Here is a 22,895-nt window from a genome sequence, read left to right on the forward strand (position 1 = left end):
TCACGCTGGAGCAAACAATTCTTCGACCATGAACTCCTCCTCGCCCCGGTTCATGGACTGGACTTGGGTCAAAGTAAGAGCCCCAACACCAAGCCCCTGCACAGCACAAACTGTATGATGAGTATGTAATTGCAACATGGCTTCAAAATGGTCGGCTGGTCGGAACGAACTAACAGAACGCACTGAAAATCAGAAAGGCCTGAGAAGAGCGAGCTAAAAGTCAGAAACTAGCGGACAAGAATGCACTGAAAATCAAATACGTAATATAAAAATACGCACTGAAAACCAGATGCAAAATGACTACACGCATTGAAAACCAGATATAAACCCACAAGCACAAAATGAAGAGCAGTAAAGAACTGAAAAGCACGAGGCTGAAAATCATGAATCCTCTCTCACCAAACTTCTACTAACATGAGATAAACACGAGATTAGCAGAAGGAGCCCAAAGGGTGGCGCACTAGCTATTGAACTTCCTCTTTATAGTGCCATTGTATGTGTTGTATGTCAGTGCGTTCTTGATGTAATCGTAATTTCCAACAACATTTTTATGACCGTGTGTATGCAAGACAAGCTTGAGCCAACATCTGTCTGACAAAAATCTCAGGATTTCATTGTCGGAATGTCCGATCGTGTGTACGCAGCATAACAGACATGTACAACACTCAGCACAGTAGACCCTCTTCCATTACGTATGCTTTTCAGTCTACCTCAAATGAGAACATCATAAAATAGTGACTATTTATCAATCAGTTAAATACTTTGGTCAGAAGGATTGGTGGTATTGGTAGTCAGTACCAAAGCCACCCCTCACCCCTGAAATAGGTGGTCCTTGACTGGCTGTAAAAATAATTGCCCTCAACTCTTGTGGTCAGTAGCTGGCTGGAACAATACATCCCACCCCAACAGTATTGGTGTTCAGTGGTTGGCTATAAAATTAACCCTCACAGCAGTGTATATTGCGCCAGGACATCCTGTAAGTGGTGGTATCCAGTGCGGACTGCAGTCACAATGTGTGCAGCGAGTTCACAGTCAGCCCCATCCCTCCTATGAGCCCATATGCACAACAAGCACTGCACACATTATGGAAAGGAACAATCCATACCTTCCAAAGCTGGGACATAGCTTGGAAATCAAGTGCAGAAATCTCAGTGTTAGAATGCCCAGGAGACAACTATCTAAAAACTCAGGGGTTGATTTACAAAAGGCAAATAGACTCATGCAATCATGTGGAAGCAAAAATGCAGTTTTTTGTTATTTTCCTTGCACGTGATTAGGTATTTTTTGCAAAGTGAAGATTTAGCTCATTTACTAAGCTCTGGGGCAACTTCACTTGAAAAGTGCACAGTCTATTTGCCTTTAGTAAATCAACTCCTTAGTTCAAGACTACTGATGAGCCAAATGTATTTGAGTTCTACTCGCAGGAGGTTTGCTAAACTGTTTGAATGGTAAAGTCAATAGGAGCTGAGTCTTTAAAGTCAATTTTTACCATTTTCAAAGCTAATAGGCAAGGAGCTATTAAACAAAGGGCATAGGGAACTGGACAGTGCCCTGGAGGACATGTACCAATGCAAGGAATTTTTTTTTAAATTCTGTTTAGCAAGAAGCAGATCTTTTAATCATGCTTAAAGTGAACCACTAAAATTGCACAATTCATTTAAACAACATGCTAGGGTGATGCCCTAAACCTGCTTGTGAAGTGACACACCTGTACAATTTACTACAGCAAACGTGACATTTACAACAAAAAAAAAATACCATTTTACATTGAGCCATCACATTTATGCAGCATTGTGGAAGTTGGTTTTCGGCCTAAGCACCGCTTATATACACTTAACATTTGTGCTGGAAGTGCTCTCAAAACCATCTGCCAGCATGGAACCTGTGCTGTCATAGACAGCTTCTGCTCTCTTGCTAATGGTCGGGGAATGGGAGGACTGACCATCACATGATTGACTATCATGATCAGGATTGGCTATCACTGTGATCACTCAATAAAACCCATCCCTGTACTGTCTTTCTCCTCTGAATGAAAAAAAGGATTACAAATGTGTGTGTGTGTGTGTATGTGTGTGTATGGCGGGGGGGGGGGGGTGTTACATCAAATAAAAAAAGATAAAATGGCTAGATCAGAGCTTGATTTAGGGTAGTGACAGGATTAGTGTCAGCATCAAAGGTCATGAATAGGGTCAAAGGTCACGTGCAAAGTCAAGGGCCATAGGCAGTGTCAAAAGGAAGAGTTAGAGGTCAGGGTCAGTGTGTTTAGGTGGGATGAAACATTTTTATTTTATGTCAGTGTTAGTGTAAGTGTGTTAAGTAGGACAAATAAAAAGCAAAATTAATTTCTTGGCCCTACTATAGGTACAAACAATATTACCAAAAGTATTGTGACGCCTGCCTTTACACGCACATGAACTTTAATGGCATCCCAGTCTTAGTCCGTAGGGTTTTATATTGAGTTGGCCCACCCTTTGCAACTATAACAGCTTCAACTCTTCTGGGAAGGCTGTCCACAAGGTTTAGGAGTGTGTCTATGGGAATGCTTGACCTTGCTTGAATCTGTTCCAGTAGACTTTTGGCTTGTCCTTGACCACTCCTGCTTTCCACCTGCATCTGATCCTGGCTTGTCCTGACTTTGCTTTTGTCTCTCCCTTAGTTACCTTGCTGCCCGCCTGTTACTGACTCGGCCCGTACCTTGACTCTGCTCCAGCTACCGCACTTGTTCCTGATCTGTCTGCTAGTGTATGACTTGGCTTGCCTGTACCTGTCTGTGTTCCGATCTACAGAACACCTCCTTGCTGAGTCCTGCTTCCAGTCTGATACTGTCTCCAGCCTACCTGCTTTTTAGCCATCTTTCTTGCTGAGAGTCTCTCCATAGCCTCATCGGGAAGTTCCGACCAGCCCCTACATCAGCGATCCTGCCAGGCACTTGTGCCACTCTGCACTCCTGAGCTCCCTATCTGCTCTATCAGGGGTTCTCGAGTCAGAGGTGTAAGAGAGGCCTTTCCCTGCATTCCAGGCTCTATAATTAGGAACGTGACACCTTTTCACAAGCTTCCCGTTTGTGAGTGCGTTTTTAATAATCAATAAATATTGACCTTGTTTACTACACTATGGAGGTTGCGCTTGTCTTTCCCCTTTTGTTTTCACAGTGTCACAGCAATCACCCATGGCTGCTTCAAGCTGCACTTTCTAGCTATTAATCAGTGGCAATGTGTATAGTTAATTGGTCTACCCACCTCATTGTTTATATTTTGTTTTTCAGTTTTTACTTTTTAACTTCTTCAATTATCTTTTATGGTTTGCTACATTGCCAGACATACATTTCCTTGAGTTCCTTTTATTCATACTGATAATGTCATCGCTACCACACTTGCCACATTTTATACAGGCTTTCCCCTCTGAAGAACACTTTGCAGTGGATCACTTTTCAGAGAGCAGTTGACAGGGATTGAGGAGATGTTATGTAGCTTGTTTTAACATCTTTACATTTTATACAGGCTTTGCGGTGGGCTTTATAACAATCCCTCTGTGGTTTTGTGCTGTTGGGCTTTCTCTGCCCCTTGCTTTTTGTTTCATATTGACTGGTTTGCGTGAAAGTTATAGCACCTACAAATAGGTATATATGGTATATATAGATATATATCTATATATACTGGAATGTTTATTTATTTATTTATTGTTTATACTACTAATGGTGGTGATCAGTGACTTATAATGGGACTGCAAAAGCACCGTGGGTAATCTGATGCTGAGAGGAACTGACTAACTTCCACTGACGTCACCAGTTACATTAAAGTCGTTGTAAACCTTCGTTTTTTTTTTTTTAAATGACAAACATATCATACTTTCCTCACTGTGCAGTTTGTTTTGCACAGTGTGGCCAAGATCATTGTCTTCTGGGGCCCCCGGCGGTGCTTGTGGCTCTTCCCTGCATCGGTAAACCCCCTGGCAGAAGCACTCTCCCAGGGGGTTAACTTGCGGGTGCGCTCCCGAGTCCAGCATTTTCAGCTCTGTCCCCCTGGTGCCCACATCATTGGATTTGATTGACAGCAGAGGGAGCCAATGGCTGCGCTGCTGTCTATCCAATCAAGAGCAGAGAACCCTGGGCAGAGAGGTCCAGTGTGTCTCCGCTGAGAGAACGAAGGGCTCAGGCGAGTAATACGGGGGGGGGGGGGGCTGGGGGGCCGGTCACTGTCAGAAGTTTTTTCACCTTAATGCAAATGATGCATTAAGGTGAAAAAACACGAGGGTTTACAACCCCTTTAATAAAGTGATCAGTGCTAATACTATACACTGTCATGGTACTAATGACACTGGCAGGGAGGGGGTTAACATGTAGGTCGATTAAGGGGTTAAATGTGTGCCTAACAATGTGTAATGTGTGTAAAGTGTGCTGCTTTTACTAAAAGATCTCTACGTTTCTCATCCCTGCTTAGCAGGGATGAGAAACAGAGAGATCATTCTTTCTGTACAGAGCTCTGTGTTGATTGTCGATGCAGAGCTCTGGGCTTTGATTGTACATAGCTGATCAGCAGTTCCTGGCTGTGAAGCATTGGCTGGGACTTGCTGGCAGGCTCATGCTGTGTACAATCACAGTGGATGCCAGCCAGGGGGCATGCATACGTGTGCCCTAAACCTGGAAGTAGGCAGCGATATACAGGTAGGTTGCTTTGCCTACACCGTCCACCTGTCCACAGTACATTGTGGGTGAGCGGTTGGGAAGTGGTTAAAGAGTAACTTCATTTCTGTTGACGTAAAACATTCGTCTCTGGGTGATCTATGTACGTTGCAGGGATTTTAACAAACTTTGTTGCAGATTCCTACCTTTTGTTAGTCCCAAGAAACAGCTGTTTGTCTGTGTCCATGCAAAAACTGAATGTGAATAGGTGTGACTTTTTCATTAATAATCACTTGCAGACTTCTAATAAGGAAAGGGGCAGGGTCTGAATCCCATTAGATGTGATTTACCCTTAGGCAGTATCTCAACAATAATGAACATTTTGATGAATAATTAACATTTTGTTGCAGAGGATGTGAGGATGTGTGTTTTAGTGCAGACTTCTGGGAAAATTAGTGAGCCAATCACACAAGCAGAAAATGACATTTCTGGGGAGCATTCCATACACCATCTGTGTACAGAATGCCTCCAGGTTGCCAATTACATTGCATTTTACAGAAAATTACAATGTTGCTGACTGAAAAGGAAAGTTAACTTTTATTAATGTTATATTACAATATGGCTTGCATCACAATTGTACATGCTATATTATTTTTTTTCCTACAAAAGTGGAGTTACCCTTTAAGGGCAAACCTCTTGCAATATAATATCTGACATCGCAGCATATGCACTGTCCTGCTTTAACTTTATTTTGTTCTTTCAGCAGAAATCCGGAGCTGACCCAACTACTACTCCTATCCCACCTTGGTCACAGCTGAGGATGGGTTAAAACCACACCTTCACAATGCGACCCAGCTCATTAATCGGTCATTGTCCCGCAACACACTGAAGGCCTATCACACTGCTTGGAATGCTTACTGCAGGTTTCTAGCCTCATGCCCCAGAGCAGGGACAGGAGACATTAGGCATGTCCTAGCCTTCATATTGTATTGCCACACGCAGCTGGCCCTATCTCATAACACCATCCAGCATTTCTTGTCCTTACAGGTCCCTGGAAAGCCATCCTTGTTCCCAGCCCGTACAATCAAATCCATCCTATGCGGCATCCAGAAGCATCAGCCCGTAGCCAACTGCAAGCACGTACCCATCACAGGGGCCATCTTCAGGGACATGTCGACTATCCTCTCACGTTCCACGTTGGGGTTTCTACCCAGCCTGGTCATCCAAGCGGCCATCTACCTGGCATTCTATGGCTTTCTGCGGCCTAGTGAGCTTACCTTTAGTGGCCCCAGTGGCCAGATACTGTGTAGACACTACCTGGCTCACTTTCAAGATCACTTTGTTCTTCACCTCGTAGTCTCCAAAAAACAACAAACCAGCCCTGGGGTTGACATCCAGCTGTTCCAGACCAATAACCTCTGGTGCCCAGTAGTGATACTCGACCGATTACTGTCTCACTTACCCAGCCAGTCAAACTCTATCCCCTTTTCCGACCAGTCCCCTGAGTGTCAGCCAGTTCATCAGGCACGTTAGGATCCTCCTGGTTAACCTATGCCTTGAACTGGCCCGGTACTCTGGACAGATCAGAGCAGCCACGACCGTTAAAGAGTCACTTCCCTATCTGAGTATTTTTGCCCTTTTTAGGCATACCGGCATGCCGACCAGGGCACACCTCAGGTCTATGTTATGTTGGAAGTCTTGTGGCGTGTTTATGTGGTTCATATCTGTCTCGGTCAAAGGGCTTCGACCATACATAAGAAGGCCAGTATGGTGGCCTGAATTTATGGGAGGAGTCCGGGGGGTATTTAAGTAGACCACTCACCTGTGGTCCTTGTCGGTTCCAGTGCACTATACCCTCCCTCCCATTCCCCTATTCAGGGCACTTCTCAGCACACTTCTCTCTACAATCATCCATTACTTATCTTGGGTATGTCCCCTTTTTTTGGCATACCGGCCAGCCGACCAGGGCACATCTCAGGTCTATGTTATGTTGTAAGTCTTGTGGCGTGTTTATGTGGTTCATATCTGTCATGGTTGAAGGGCTTTGACCATAAATATAATTTGTTTTATGGCCTTAAATATGTAACAGTGATTTTTCTCATTGCCAATATGAAAATAATAGAATAATAATTATATATTACCCTCAACAGCTGGAAAATGTCTTGATTTTTGAAAGTGTAAAAACTTAAGATTTTCATTAGAGTTAATTAACAAAATAATTTCTTTTAAGTCTAATGAAATAAACAGTCCATCCATGCACCTGCAGCCTACCACAGTGCTGGCTACCCTTTATCACTAGCATTTGTGGTATTCATTTCTAAGATTTAATATGTCCAAAGAGTTGGGTTTCACGAACACAGAGTGTTCCTTCTGTGTCTACATCTGCTCTATTATATTAGCTAAAATATAAGACATTTTGATACTAATTGCAAATAAATTGTGATGTGTTCACCAAGTAATTGATGTAATGAAGTTCTTATTAAACTCCCTAAATTGCTCAAGTAAAAGGCTCCCTGTTGACTCTTTTGTAGAAAATAAGAAGGGTAAGTCTTAAAAGATGTAACGCCAAAAAAGGTCAATCACAGATGCTACCTTAGACATCAGTATTCCTAGTAAGGTATAAAAGAATCGGTTGTAAAGGCTGCAAAATATCAATGCACAGACATTTCATCTTGTCTTAATTAAGCATATATGCTTTGTATGCTGAATCAAAGTTCAAGGAGATTGAAAGCCCCCTGCTTGTGCAAATAATTTGCATTGGGTATCAGATAGGTTCAGAGTTTTTTTTAAGAGTCTTTCTTTACCATGTCACACATTAAAAAGAAGTTTCTAAAAGGAAACATCTATTGCTGTCTTGAGCTGAAAATATAAAAGGATATAAGACATCACACAGTTTTTCATGTTCATTTGCAAATTTTGAAAAAAAATTATCTGTGTCCATGTAAAAGCATGCTACAAAAGTGACTCTTTTTTTTTTAACTTATATGATTCTTACCTAGAGGTCATCCAAAAATGTGTTTTTTGCTCCCATGGGTCTGAGCACTGTGAGAGGGTCATTGAAGCTGTAGTGTGACCACATGTTGATGGTAACCATGATAATGTAATTGTGAACTTGCAATGACAACCTCTGCATGTTGTTCCTGTACAAAGGAGGGGCTTCTAATGTTGCCTAAATCCGGACATTAAAATCAGCCAATCTCCCAATGCGATTATGCAAGATACTGAATCTTCAGTCTTAAATTATTATTTTTCTGTGTCTGATTCCTTATCTAGATAGTCAAGGGTCAAAGGATACATTAACTCTGACTGTTGCTGCCATGTTAACCATTTGTTCACATGGTTATGCACTGTTAGCGCTATGTCACACTGACATTTTTACTATTAAAGACACCTCACCAGTGGCAAAAATCACTGAAGTGCAAATGCCACTTTACTTATTGGAAGCTGCTTCATCACTAGTCAAAATGCTGCAGGTCTTCTATTATTATCGAAGGAACAATGATGGAGAAACATCTAGCGGATTAGCGCAGCAAGGGTATAATGCCATAGGCGTAGATGAGTGAACATTTAGCATTTCACTTCCAGGTTCATAGTTCCACATCATGTTAGAATTAAAAAAAATTACCAAAAATTTGAATTAGTAAATCATCTATGGATAAATGTGTACCTTTTTAATTGAACTTGTGATATTGTTATGCTGTGTAGATACTAGCATGGGACGTATGCGAACATCAGTGCTGGTACTTTGGGGATTGATTTACTAAAGTCAAATTTACTGTGCACTTTAGAAAGTGCTGTTGCTTCAGAGCTTAGTAAATGAGGGAGAGCTCTGCTGGCTTTCATCCAATCATGTGCAAGAAATATGCTGTTTTTTTTATTTTACTTGCATGTGATTGGTTGTTCTTTGTAAAGTGAAGAGTTACCTTATTTACTAAGCTCTGGGGCAACTGCACTTGCAAAGTGCATCTGCACTTTTAAAAGTGCACAATCTATTAGCCTTTAGTAAATAAATCCATTTGCCTCCTGGGGATAAACAAAAACTATAGCCGCAACATATACAGATACTTTTTTTGTTGGAATATAAAGTCTGAGAAAGAACACATTATATATGGATTATGAAATAACTTTTTACTATTACATAAGACTAATGCCCTGTACACACGGTCGGATTTTCCTACGGAAAATGTGTGATAAGACCTTGTTGTCGGAAATTCTGACCATGTGTGTGCTCCATCACACATTTTCCATTGGAATTTCTGACATACAAAGTTTGAGAGCTTGCTATAACATTTTCCGACAACAAAGTCTGTTGTCGGAAATTCCGATCGTGTGTACACAAATCCGATGCACAAAGTGCCACTCATGCTCAGAATAAATTAAGAGACGAAAGCTATTGGCTACTGCACCATTTATAGTCCTGACGTACGTGTTTTACGTCACCGCGTTTAGAATGATCGGATTTTCCGACAACTTTGTGTGACCGTGTGTATGCAAGACAAGTTTGAGCCAACATCCGTTGGAAAAAATCCATGGATTTTGTTGTTGGAATGTCTGATCAATGTCCGACCCTGTGTACAGGGCATAACACTTCAAATTTGCCTACCAGATAAATCACATTGCTTATGTTGGATGTGAAAGACATTTTTTTAAATGTCCTCCTCAAATTATCCAATTAAAGAAAGGCTGAACTTTGATTCCATCTTATTAAAATTGCCACCAAAGCAAATAAACAATCAAGTGCTCCCATGTTATATAACACAATTTAAAGAGATGGAATGGCCACTGGGTCATTGTTAAATACCCATTTTCTGATTTGATAAAGACCCAGTAGTTGAAAACATTTTATCTATAGTTTAATCTGATGGAATGAGAGTTGTTTTTATCTTCATCTTGGATGTGCTGATCAGTTTGAGAAAGTCCATGAAACTGTGCAGGAGTACATGACTCGTGCACCCCTGGGGATAACAACAGAGTGAACTGAATGGGGTGACCTGACATTGTTCTTATTCTACCCTGCTGTGCTTTCAGGATTCCTATATATCAGAGTGGCACCACTGGAGCTTCAGTAAAGCACTGCTCACATCCCCGCTGACGGCCACGCCCTCTAACTTTGTACTTATTAGGCTTCCTTATGTTCTGTGTGTTCTTGACCCAATTTATAATGGATGATTGTTCTTTAAACATACATATGTGACATGCTGTATGAAAGTGGTCATTTTTGTTACTTACTTGTGTTTTTTGGTTTTATTTTATGTTTGATGTTTTCTTTCCATAGCTGGACCACCAAGTTCATAACTTCAACCATAGCAGTTAATGAAGCTGTTATAGAATTTTCTGGTTGCTATGGATTACTGTGCATTAGACATATGCAGTATGTTTCGTAGCGAAACGAAATTCGGTCGAATTTTGCATCTTTCGGACATGTCGGAAGAAAAAAATAATGAATTTCAACTAATACGAAAGAAATTATAGCGAAAATAATGAATGAATTTGACAAGATTCGTTCATTCGTTAAAGGTCTAATAAATCAAAAGGACAGCTCGGAGTAAATCTTATGCCGCGTACACACGGTCGGACTTTTCATCTACAAAAGTCCAACGGACGCCGACGGACTAAAGCTGGCTGGTAATCCGATCGTGTGTGGGCTTCTCCGGACTTTCAGCAGACTTTTTCAGCCTCAAATCCGACGGACTTTAGATTTGAAACATGCTTCAAATCTTTACGTCGTAACTACGACGGACCCCGAAATCCGCTCGTCTGTGTGCTAGTCCGACGGACAAAAACCCATGCTAGGGCAGCTATTGGCTACTGGCTATGAACTTCCTTATTTTAGTCCGGTGTACGTCATCACGTACGAATCCGTCGGACTTTTGTGTGGTCGTGTGTAGGCAAGTCCGTTCGTTAGAAAGTCTGCTGCAAGTCCGCCGAAAGTCCGCCGGAAGTCCGCCGGAAGTCTGTCGGACAGGCTGTCGGACTTTTGTAGACGAAAAGTCCGACCGTGTGTACGCGGCATTACAGTCCAATCAGCTGATTAATTTTGTGCTAGAGGTTGGATTACTAGCAAAGTGCATTCCTGAGAACTGAGTGAGAAGAGTGTTGTATTGTGCAGAGAAGATATGTTGTCATTGCATGTATTAATGGATTCAATAAACAAACGACTTTCCAAACTACGAATCGTTATCACGAATATATATACATACAAAAATATCGAATCAATGTAAATACAAAATGAATCGATTCGGAATAACGAATATCGACATGCTACAGAAATAACTAATTATCTGAAAACAAATTAACGTAACATAACGAAATTATGTATTTTACGACTAAAAACTAAAAAACTAAAAAAAAAAAACCTAAGCAAAATTTTTCATTGTGCACAAGTCTACTGTGCATCATTGATGTATGCTCCAAAGCTGAGCTCAGTATGAGGGTGGGGGCAATAGTATTAGGGGAAGTGAGAGACAGAGATATTCCCAGGAACACCATGCAACATTGAGGCAATTGTTACCTCCAGTTATAATGTTCTGCTTAGCCAGTCTATCATATTCTATATTTTTCTTCTCTAAATTGCATTAGAAAAAGGCAGATAGACGTGAACTTTAACTGAAATAAAAAAAGATTGCTGTTCTTTATATTTATTGTGGCTTACTCTAATTAAAGCTGTATTTGATATTTCCAAACAAGCTGGCAAAGTTTGGGCACCTGTATCATTTTACTGTTGAATAAAGTAATGATAATTGAACAAAAATCTGCAGATAAATCATGCAAAACTTTCAGCAAGGTATTGAAGTTTTGTACATTTGTCCACAAAAAGCCACTTCTCCTATAATGATCCTTCTTCTGTTGTGTTGCTCTATATAGAAAAATGTATTAGTAATTAAAAAGAATAAAACAGCATTGGCTGTGATGCTTGCTGTACATTTTGAAAAAGAGCAATTATATGACTGTTTGTTGTTATCAACACAAGATCTGCTCTCATATAGTAAAGTAAATAGTCTTCGTTGCTGATTCACTGTGATGTAGAGGAGTTTAATAGAGACACAAACAACATCAGCTTTCCATTCTTTAAGGTTACTATTGCACTGGAAGGAGAGAGGGTAGAGAGAATAGAAATGCGTCTGTCATTCTTTACTTGAAATGTCTCTTAAGAAGTGTTAGTTTGTATGCTGGATAATCTGTGTGTTTTTCAATGAATGAGCACATTCTGATCAATGGATGTATGTGTTATGCTAATCAGTGGGTATTGAGTCAGTGTGAGTGAGCTAGTCTGGATTGAGATGGATAGAAAATAAGTACGGGTAATATCCTGATTAGTGGGAGATAATGTGCTGATGTGGTAGTTAGGTAAAAGAGAACACTGAAAGGAAGAGAATATGATGGTTTACGTTTTTTACTGTTTTCTGTCTAATATTATATAAGAAGTATTATGTAAACAGTTAAGAACATTTTGGTATTCATTTAAGATATATCTGTAAATGGTGGGTAAAGCAAACCATTTTCTCATTGACTTTTACCAGTACTCAAAATAAAATAAAATATTTTCTTCATATGGTGAATAATTAAAAACAATCATTTCAATGCAAGATTAATGCTTGATATTAGTTGAAGACATTTTAAATTATTTTTATATGAAAAGACCAGGCCAATCATGAAAAGAAACAATGGCAGCACTCAACTCTTGTAGTGCAAAATGTTTCAATTTATTGTAACAAAGAAGAAAAGCCATTTTACATACAAGCATATGGATATAGGGTTTGAAAATAAACAAAAATGGGAATATTTTGCCTGCATTTTGTAAATAGGTAAGGCTCCCCTCTCCCTGCTGGAAACCAAAAGACTTCACATAGAACCTGCTCTCACTATCTCTGTGACTCTGTCCAACCATTTCCAGGTCCATGTGGAGAAATGTCCTTTCTTCAATGCTAATCAGACATTATGTAAAATAAAAATTATAATATATATATATATATATATATATATATATATATATATATATATATATACACAATACTGTGCATTTTAACCCCTTTCCTGCCCAAGCCATTTTTGCGCGGTCATGCGCGGTCAGTCTCCCTAAGGACTTCATGACTGTTTGAATGCATTTTTGTTCTCTTTTGCTCATTCTGTTTTTCTGATAATTTTTCAATTTTGCTTCCAGCTTTTTTAAACTGAATATATATGTATATATAAATAAACACTATATTGTCAAAAGTATTGGGACATCTGCCACTACATACACATGAACTTTAATGGCATTCCGGTCTAATGCCCTGTACACACGGTCGGATTTTCCGACAGAAAATGTTCGATGGGAGCTTTTTGTCGGAAATTCCGACCATGTGTAGGCTCCATGGGACAGTTTCCATCGGAATTTTCGTCACACAAAATTTGAGAGCTGGTTCTCAAATTTTCTGACAACAAAATCCGTTTTCAGAAATTCCGATCGTGTGTACACAATTCCGATGCACAAAGTTCCACGCATGCTCGGAATCAAGCAGAAGAACAGCACTGGCTATTGAACTTCATTTTTCTCGGCTAGTCGTACGTGTTGTACGTCACCACGTTGTTGACGTTCGGAATTTCTGACCAACTTTGTGTGACCATGTGTATGCAAGACAAGTTTGAGCCAACATCCGTCGGAAAAAAAACATGGATTTTGTTGTCGGAATGTCCGATCGTGTGTACGAGGCATTAGTCCGTAGGGTTCAATATTGAGTTGGCCCACCCTTTGCAGCTATAACAGTTTCAACTCTTCTTGGAAGGCTGTCCACAAGGTTTAGGAGTGTGTCTATAGAAATGTTTGACCATTCTTTCAGAAGCGCATTTGTGAGGTCAGGCAATGATGATGGATGAGAAGACTTGGCTCACAGTCTTGACTCTAATTCATCCCAAAGGTGCTCTATCGGGTTGAGGTCAGGACTCTGTGCAGACCTGTCAAGTTCCTCCACCCTAAACTCCCTCACCCATGTTTTTATGGACCTTGCTTTGTACACTGGTCAAAATCATTTGGTGGATGGGGGATTATGGTGTGGGGTTGTTTTTCTGGGGTTGGGCTTGGCCCCTTAGTTCCAGTGAAGGCATCAGCATACCAAGACGTTTTGAACAATTTCATGCTCCTAAATTTATGGGAACAGTTTGGGGATGAACCCTTCCTGTTTAAACATGACTGCACACCATTTTGAAAAAATAGCACCAGATTAAAGGGTCTTAAGCTCCCCCCAGAGGAAATGACTGCGAGGCCCACATTGTATAGGCCAAGGAAGTTAGAGTCTCATTTTCTGCCATGGTGTCACTGACTTCTGTTTTAAAGACAGGAAAAATAAATGAGTCTCACCCATTTTCAAGTTTTCTTGTGGACCACTACAAACCTATGTACAGTAGATACATGCAAATCTACTGTACATTTTGCAGACACAGTTGCGCTTTTAAATTTCCTTATGACAACAACATTTCCGGTAAGGCATACAAAGGCCAGTGAAAGAACAATAGAATACAACAGACAACATACTGTAGGATATAACATATACAAAGATGATTTTATTTTTAATGTTTGGACTCTTATAGGATGACATTCCTGCTGTAACATAGAACTTCTCTAACCACTGGTAATAAGGCTCTCCTATCAGCATTGTACTCATCTGCCAACACAACATTCCTTTGGCAACATGTGCCCCCTACTTTTGTTATTTTTTTTGTTTTATATAAACTTCAACATGATTCTACACTGTTGCAAATCTTAACCATCCAAATGTGTTCTATTGGGGTTTTTAACCCCTGGGCTTGCAGTTAAAGGCATTGAAAGACTTTACAATGTATGCGAGCAATGTGCTAAGCTGCCTAATAGGTTATAACAATTTCAACAGCGAAGACAAGTACCAACATTATACAGTGCCTTGAAAAGTATTTATACTCCTTCAAATTTTCCACATTTTGTCATGTTACAACCAAAAACATAAATGTATTCTATTGTAATTTTATGTGATAGACCAACATAAATTGGCACATAATGGTGAAGTGGAAGGAAATGATAAATGATTTTCAAATGTTTTTACAAATAAATATCTAAAAAGGTGTGGCCTGCATTTGTATTCAGCCTCCCTGAGTCAATACTTTGTAGAACCACCTTTTGCTGCAATGACAGCTGCAAGTCTTTTTGGGGATGTCTCTACTAACTTTGCACGTCTAGAGAGTTCAAATTTTGCCCATTCTTCTTTGCAAAATAGCTCAAGCTCTGTCAGATTGGATGGAGAGCGTCCACGAACAGCAATTTTCAAGTCCTGCCACAGATTCCCAATTGGAGTTAGGTCTGGACTTTGACTGGGCCATTCCAACACATAAATATGCTTTGATCTAAACCAGGCATGTCCGAAGTCTAGCCCGCGAACCAATCGTGGCCCGCGTACCTTTTTTTGGACATATATATCTTTTGTGGCCCCCAACAATCTCCTAGCGCCGGGGCCACAAATGATATATATACTGGCTGCCTTGGAGGGGACAGTGAGGAGGCAGGACGAGTGCCGTACATACAGGAGTATTTCCTGTTTACACGGCAGATTTTGTAATAGGAAGTCCGTCTCCTGCGCTGCCATTGGACGATTGTTCTGTCCATCAATGGCGGCGGAATTTTGCATTAAAGAGGCCGCCGAGAAAACAGGAGTTTTTCCTGTATTTAATCTTTTGGCACTCGTCCCGCCCCTCCCTGTCCCCTCCAAGGCTGCAGATGGATGGGCATCAATCAGGCTGCACTGATGGCAATGGTGAGTCTGCATTCCTGGCAATGGTGGGTGCCGCATTCATGGCAATGGTGGGTGCTGCATTTCTGGCAATGGTGGGTGCTGCATTTCTGGCAATGGTGGGTGCTGCATTCCTGGTAATGGTGGGTGCTGCATTACTGGCAATGGTGGGTGCTGCATTCCTGGCAATGGGGGGTGCTGTATTCCTGGCAATGGTGGGTGCTGCATTCATGGCAATGGGGGTGCTATTCATGGTAATGGTGGGTGTTGCATTCCTGGCAATGGTGGGTGCTGCATTCCTGGAAATAGGGGGTGCTGCACTCCTGGCAATGGTGGGTGCTGCATTCCTGGCAATGGTGGGTGCTGCATTCCTGGCAATGGTGGGTGCTGCATTTATGGCAATGGTGGGTGCTGCATTCCTGGCAATGGTGGGGGCTGCATTCCTGGTAATGGTGGGTGCTGCATTATTGCCAATGGTGGGTGCTGCATTCCTGGCAATGGTGGATGCTGCATTCATGGCAATGGTGGGTGCTGCATTTCTGGCAATGGTGGGTGCTGCATTCATGGCAATGGGAGTGCTGCATTCATGACAATGGTGGGTGCTGCATTCTTGGCAATGGTGGGTGCTGCATTCCTGGCAATAGGGGGTGCTGCATTCCTGGCAATGGGGGTGCTGCATTCATGGCAATGGTGGGTGCTGCATTCCTGGCAATAGGGGGTGCTGCATTCCTGGCAATGGTAGGTGCTGCATTCATGACAATGTTGGGTGCTGCATTCCTGGCAATGGTGGGTGCTGCATTCCTGGCAAGGGTGGGTGCTGCATTCTTGGCAATGGTGGATGCTGCATTCATGGCAATAGTTGGTGCTGCATTCCTGGCAATGGTGGGGGCTGTATTCCTGGTAATGGTGGGTGCTGCATTCATGGCAATTGTGGGTGCTGCATTCATGGCAATGGTGGGTGCTGCATTCATGGCAATGGTGGGTGCTGCATTCCTGGCAATGATGGGTGCTGCATTCCGTGCAAGGGTGGGTGCTGCATTCCTGGCAATGGTGGGTGCTGCATTCCTGGCAATGGGGATGCTGCATTCCTGGCAACAGGGGTGCTGCATTTCTGGCAATGGGGGTGCTGCATTCCTGGCAATGGGGGTGGTACATTCATGGCAATGGGGGAGCTGCATTCATGGCAATGGGGGGGGGCTGCATTCATGGCAATGAGGGTGCTGTATTCATGGCAATGGGGGTGCTGCACTGATGGAAATGGGGGTCCTGCACTGATGGCAATGGGGGTACTGCATTTATGGCAATGGTGGGACTGCATTCATGGCAATGGTGGGGTTGCATTCATGGCAATGGGGGTGCTGCATTCACGGCACTTGTGAGGCTGCAGATGGGCACTGACCCTTATTTTGCTTCACAGTTCTTTATTTAAAATGTACATTTTTTTCTTTAAACTTCCCTCTTAAAGTGAAGGTGCGTGTTATACGCAATAAATACGGTATATCCAAATAACATGCCCAAGCTCATCTCTTTACTCACACACAGCCACAAAGGCAAGAGAATTTTTGTTGGGCAGTGTATTAGTGCTCGAACGAACACACTTAGACTGAATTTTAATGGTTCAAAGAATGTCAGGCAAAATGGTCAGCCCTCAAGCATGTTCACTTCATCAAATCTGTCCCTCTTTGAAAAAAGTTTGGACACCCGGTCTAAACTATTCCATTGTAGCTATGGCTGTATGTTTAGGGTCGTTGTCCTGCTGGAAGGTAAACCTCCACCCCAGTCTCAAGTCTTGTGCAGACTCTAACAGATTATCATCTAAGATTGCCCTGTATTTGACTCTATCCATCTTCGCATCAACTCTGACCAGCTTTTCTGTCCCTGCTTAAAAAAAGCATCCCCACAACGTGATGCTGCCACTACCATGTGAAGTGTTCAGAGTGATGTGCAGTGTTAGTTTTCCGCCATACATAGCGTTTTGCTTTTAGGCCAAAAAGTTCAAGTTTGGTCTCATCTGTCCAGAGCACCTTCTTCCACATGTTTGCTGTGTCCCCCATGTGGCTTCTCGCAAACTGCAAACAGGACTTCTTATGGCTTTCTTTCAACTTAGGCTTTCTTCTTGCCACTCTTCCATAAAGGCCAGATTTGTGGAGTACAAGAAAAAGACAATTCCATAGCTCAACTCACCAACCAGTCTGCTGACCAACCAAATTTACCTGTCTAACCGTATGTTAAAAGCAGGGGTTTAGTTAGCACACATTTGCAAACGCATGTGAAAGCTGCAAGGCCTCGTCAAGGCACCCTGTATTACTTGCAGTCCTAACACTAAATTTATAAGTGTCTCCACAGTGGAAGCACATGCATTGAATGGATAGGTGTGAGACAGGTGAGCCAGGAGGCCGCCCTAGCCCCCTTAAAGGGACAGGACACACACTGGACACCCAGCAGTAGCAGCAGAGGCGTCCAGTGTGTCCCCGACCCAAATATACAAACGGTAACAAGACACTGGTCACCGCCCACACCCATAACTGGCCTTCACAGTAAGGAGCACATGGAGGGCATATACATACAAGAAAAAGACAATTCCATAGCTCAACTCACCAACCAGTCTGCTGACCAACCAAATTTACCTGTCTAACCGTATGTTAAAAGCAGGGGTTTAGTTAGCACACATTTGCAAACGCATGTGAAAGCTGCAAGGCCTCGTCAAGGCACCCTGTATTACTTGCAGTCCTAACACTAAATTTATAAGTGTCTCCACAGTGGAAGCACATGCATTGAATGGATAGGTGTGAGACAGGTGAGCCAGGAGGCCGCCCTAGCCCCCTTAAAGGGACAGGACACACACTGGACACCCAGCAGTAGCAGCAGAGGCGTCCAGTGTGTCCCCGACCCAAATATACAAACGGTAACAAGACACTGGTCACCGCCCACACCCATAACTGGCCTTCACAGTAAGGAGCACATGGAGGGCATATACATACAAGAAAAAGACAATTCCATAGCTCAACTCACCAACCAGTCTGCTGACCAACCAAATTTACCTGTCTAACCGTATGTTAAAAGCAGGGGTTTAGTTAGCACACATTTGCAAACGCATGTGAAAGCTGCAAGGCCTCGTCAAGGCACCCTGTATTACTTGCAGTCCTAACACTAAATTTATAAGTGTCTCCACAGTGGAAGCACATGCATTGAATGGATAGGTGTGAGACAGGTGAGCCAGGAGGCCGCCCTAGCCCCCTTAAAGGGACAGGACACACACTGGACACCCAGCAGTAGCAGCAGAGGCGTCCAGTGTGTCCCCGACCCAAATATACAAACGGTAACAAGACACTGGTCACCGCCCACACCCATAACTGGCCTTCACAGTAAGGAGCACATGGAGGGCATATACATACAAGAAAAAGACAATTCCATAGCTCAACTCACCAACCAGTCTGCTGACCAACCAAATTTACCTGTCTAACCGTATGTTAAAAGCAGGGGTTTAGTTAGCACACATTTGCAAACGCATGTGAAAGCTGCAAGGCCTCGTCAAGGCACCCTGTATTACTTGCAGTCCAGTGTGTGTCCTGTCCCTCCTGGCTCACCTGTCTCACACCTATCCATTCAATGCATGTGCTTCCACTGTGGAGACACTTATAAATTTAGTGTTAGGACTGCAAGTAATACAGGGTGCCTTGACGAGGCCTTGCAGCTTTCACATGCGTTTGCAAATGTGTGCTAACTAAACCCCTGCTTTTAACATACGGTTAGACAGGTAAATTTGGTTGGTCAGCAGACTGGTTGGTGAGTTGAGCTATGGAATTGTCTTTTTCTTGTATGTATATGCCCTCCATGTGCTCCTTACTGTGAAGGCCAGTTATGGGTGTGGGCGGTGACCAGTGTCTTGTTACCGTTTGTATATTTGGGTCGGGGACACACTGGACGCCTCTGCTGCTACTGCTGGGTGTCCAGTGTGTGTCCTGTCCCTTTAAGGGGGCTAGGGCGGCCTCCTGGCTCACCTGTCTCACACCTATCCATTCAATGCATGTGCTTCCACTGTGGAGACACTTATAAATTTAGTGTTAGGACTGCAAGTAATACAGGGTGCCTTGACGAGGCCTTGCAGCTTTCACATGCGTTTGCAAATGTGTGCTAACTAAACCCCTGCTTTTAACATACGGTTAGACAGGTAAATTTGGTTGGTCAGCAGACTGGTTGGTGAGTTGAGCTATGGAATTGTCTTTTTCTTGTATGTATATGCCCTCCATGTGCTCCTTACTGTGAAGGCCAGTTATGGGTGTGGGCGGTGACCAGTGTCTTGTTACCGTTTGTATATTTGGGTCGGGGACACACTGGACACCTCTGCTGCTACTGCTGGGTGTCCAGTGTGTGTCCTGTCCCTTTAAGGGGGCTAGGGCGGCCTCCTGGCTCACCTGTCTCACACCTATCCATTCAATGCATGTGCTTCCACTGTGGAGACACTTATAAATTTAGTGTTAGGACTGCAAGTAATACAGGGTGCCTTGACGAGGCCTTGCAGCTTTCACATGCGTTTGCAAATGTGTGCTAACTAAACCCCTGCTTTTAACATACGGTTAGACAGGTAAATTTGGTTGGTCAGCAGACTGGTTGGTGAGTTGAGCTATGGAATTGTCTTTTTCTTGTATGTATATGCCCTCCATGTGCTCCTTACTGTGAAGGCCAGTTATGGGTGTGGGCGGTGACCAGTGTCTTGTTACCGTTTGTATATTTGGGTCGGGGACACACTGGACGCCTCTGCTGCTACTGCTGGGTGTCCAGTGTGTGTCCTGTCCCTTTAAGGGGGCTAGGGCGGCCTCCTGGCTCACCTGTCTCACACCTATCCATTCAATGCATGTGCTTCCACTGTGGAGACACTTATAAATTTAGTGTTAGGACTGCAAGTAATACAGGGTGCCTTGACGAGGCCTTGCAGCTTTCACATGCGTTTGCAAATGTGTGCTAACTAAACCCCTGCTTTTAACATACGGTTAGACAGGTAAATTTGGTTGGTCAGCAGACTGGTTGGTGAGTTGAGCTATGGAATTGTCTTTTTCTTGTATGTATATGCCCTCCATGTGCTCCTTACTGTGAAGGCCAGTTATGGGTGTGGGCGGTGACCAGTGTCTTGTTACCGTTTGTATATTTGGGTCGGGGACACACTGGACGCCTCTGCTGCTACTGCTGGGTGTCCAGTGTGTGTCCTGTCCCTTTAAGGGGGCTAGGGCGGCCTCCTGGCTCACCTGTCTCACACCTATCCATTCAATGCATGTGCTTCCACTGTGGAGACACTTATAAATTTAGTGTTAGGACTGCAAGTAATACAGGGTGCCTTGACGAGGCCTTGCAGCTTTCACATGCGTTTGCAAATGTGTGCTAACTAAACCCCTGCTTTTAACATACGGTTAGACAGGTAAATTTGGTTGGTCAGCAGACTGGTTGGTGAGTTGAGCTATGGAATTGTCTTTTTCTTGTATGTATATGCCCTCCATGTGCTCCTTACTGTGAAGGCCAGTTATGGGTGTGGGCGGTGACCAGTGTCTTGTTACCGTTTGTATATTTGGGTCGGGGACACACTGGACGCCTCTGCTGCTACTGCTGGGTGTCCAGTGTGTGTCCTGTCCCTTTAAGGGGCTAGGGCGGCCTCCTGGCTCACCTGTCTCACACCTATCCATTCAATGCATGTGCTTCCACTGTGGAGACACTTATAAATTTAGTGTTAGGACTGCAAGTAATACAGGGTGCCTTGACGAGGCCTTGCAGCTTTCACATGCGTTTGCAAATGTGTGCTAACTAAACCCCTGCTTTTAACATACGGTTAGACAGGTAAATTTGGTTGGTCAGCAGACTGGTTGGTGAGTTGAGCTATGGAATTGTCTTTTTCTTGTATGTATATGCCCTCTATGTGCTCCTTACTGTGAAGGCCAGTTATGGGTGTGGGCGGTGACCAGTGTCTTGTTTCAGATTTGTGGAGTGCTGTTTGTTCACTAAGGTTCTCCAACAAACCTCTATGGGCTTCACAGAACAGCTGTATTTATACTGAGATTAAATTACACACAGGTGGACTCTATTTACTAATTAGGTGACTTCTGAAGGCAATTGGTTCCACTAAATTTTAGTTAGGAGTATGAGAGTAAAGGGGTCTGAATACAAAGGCACGCCACACTTTTCAGATATTTATTTGTAAAAAAAAATTGAAAACCATTTTTCATTTTCCTTTCAATTCACAATTATGTGCCACTTTGTGTTGGTCTATCACATAACCCCCCCCCCCCAAAAAAAAACCCATTAAAATACATTTACAATTTTGGTTGTAACATGACAAAATGTGGAAAATTTCAAGGGGTATGAATTTCAACGCACTGTACACATTAACATTAAAGCCTTCGACAGATTAAAAAAAAAAAAGTGAATGAAATTTCAAGAGGTATGAATACTTTTTCAAGGCACTGTATGCTTACTCATGCTAGATTATAAACCACATAAATACTTCTCATTAACTCTAATTAGGTGGGCATATTCCCTAATATGTGGAAGAAGATGGATGTCATCTTGTAAAATAACCTATAAATTGTAACATTGCTAAGATCAAAAATATGCATCCATTATTTCAGGACAGCTTGTAACTGATATTTAAATCCCTTTAATGCATTCTGTTTTTATATCAATCTATCACCCTTGATCCATACTGGTGACAGGGGCGGATCCAGGGGGGCAACGGGGCAACTTCCCTCCCTGGGCAGGTGGGCGGGTGAGAGAGCGAGCAGCTCCGTGGGCGGACCGGGTGGCTCGGTGTGTGAGCGGGCGGGCGGGTGAGAGAGCGGGCGGGCCGGGCTGCCAGGTGGCTCATTGTGTGAGTGGGCGGGCAGCTCGGCGGTGGCTGAAAGAGCAGGCGGTAAGCTGAGTGGCTCAGTGTTTGAGTGGCTCGGTGTGTGAGCGGGCAGCTGGCCAATCAGTGAGCTGGTGGGTTGGGGAGCAGACAGATGACATCATCTCTCACCGCCCCACGTCCTGCATCCCTGCAGTAACTTCCGCCCTCACTGTGCAGGCAGCGTGGGCAGCAGTGAGATTACATTATCTCTCTGCTGCCTGATTCTGGGTGGGACAAAGCAAGAGACAAGCAAAACACCACCCTAGCAGGCAAGTGACAATCCACAAGGTGTGGCAGATGACGTAGCAAGTGACAATCTGCAACATGTGGCAGGTGACGTGGCAAGTGACAATCTGCAACGTGTGGCAGGTGACATGGTTAGTGACAATCCGCAACATGTGGCAGGTGACGTGGCTAGTGACAATCTGCATCTGGTGGCAGGCAAGTGACAATCCGCAACGTGTGGCAGGTGACGTGGTAGGTGACAATCCGCAACATGTGGCAGGTGATGTGGCAAGTGACAATCCACATCTGGTAGCAAGTGACACACTCACGCTCCCGCTGATTCTGCATTATGGTGAGCTTAACCATTTTATTTTATCTTACAATGTAATAATATAAATAATGCGCTTCAATCATTATGACACCATAATAACCATGGTGCCAG

At 43.1% G+C, this 22,895-nt stretch overlaps 1 long non-coding RNA gene across 4 annotated transcripts in view; it reads right to left on the minus strand.

The window, feature by feature from the left end:
• Positions 1 to 22,895, minus strand: part of LOC141108046 (uncharacterized) — a 314,741-nt gene that overhangs the window by 29,160 nt on the left and 262,686 nt on the right. For 2 of the 4 annotated variants that reach the window (XR_012236002.1, XR_012236000.1), the window contains one exon: positions 9,851 to 10,033. The exons of the other annotated variants lie outside the window; for them this stretch is intronic. This is a non-coding gene — a long non-coding RNA (uncharacterized lncRNA). The remainder of the gene's footprint in view (positions 1 to 9,850; positions 10,034 to 22,895) is intronic. 4 annotated transcript variants of the gene reach the window in all.

Source organism: Aquarana catesbeiana, linkage group LG09 (genome assembly GCF_042186555.1).
Source record: "Aquarana catesbeiana isolate 2022-GZ linkage group LG09, ASM4218655v1, whole genome shotgun sequence".
In the NCBI taxonomy this organism is placed as follows: Eukaryota; Metazoa; Chordata; class Amphibia; order Anura; family Ranidae; genus Aquarana; species Aquarana catesbeiana.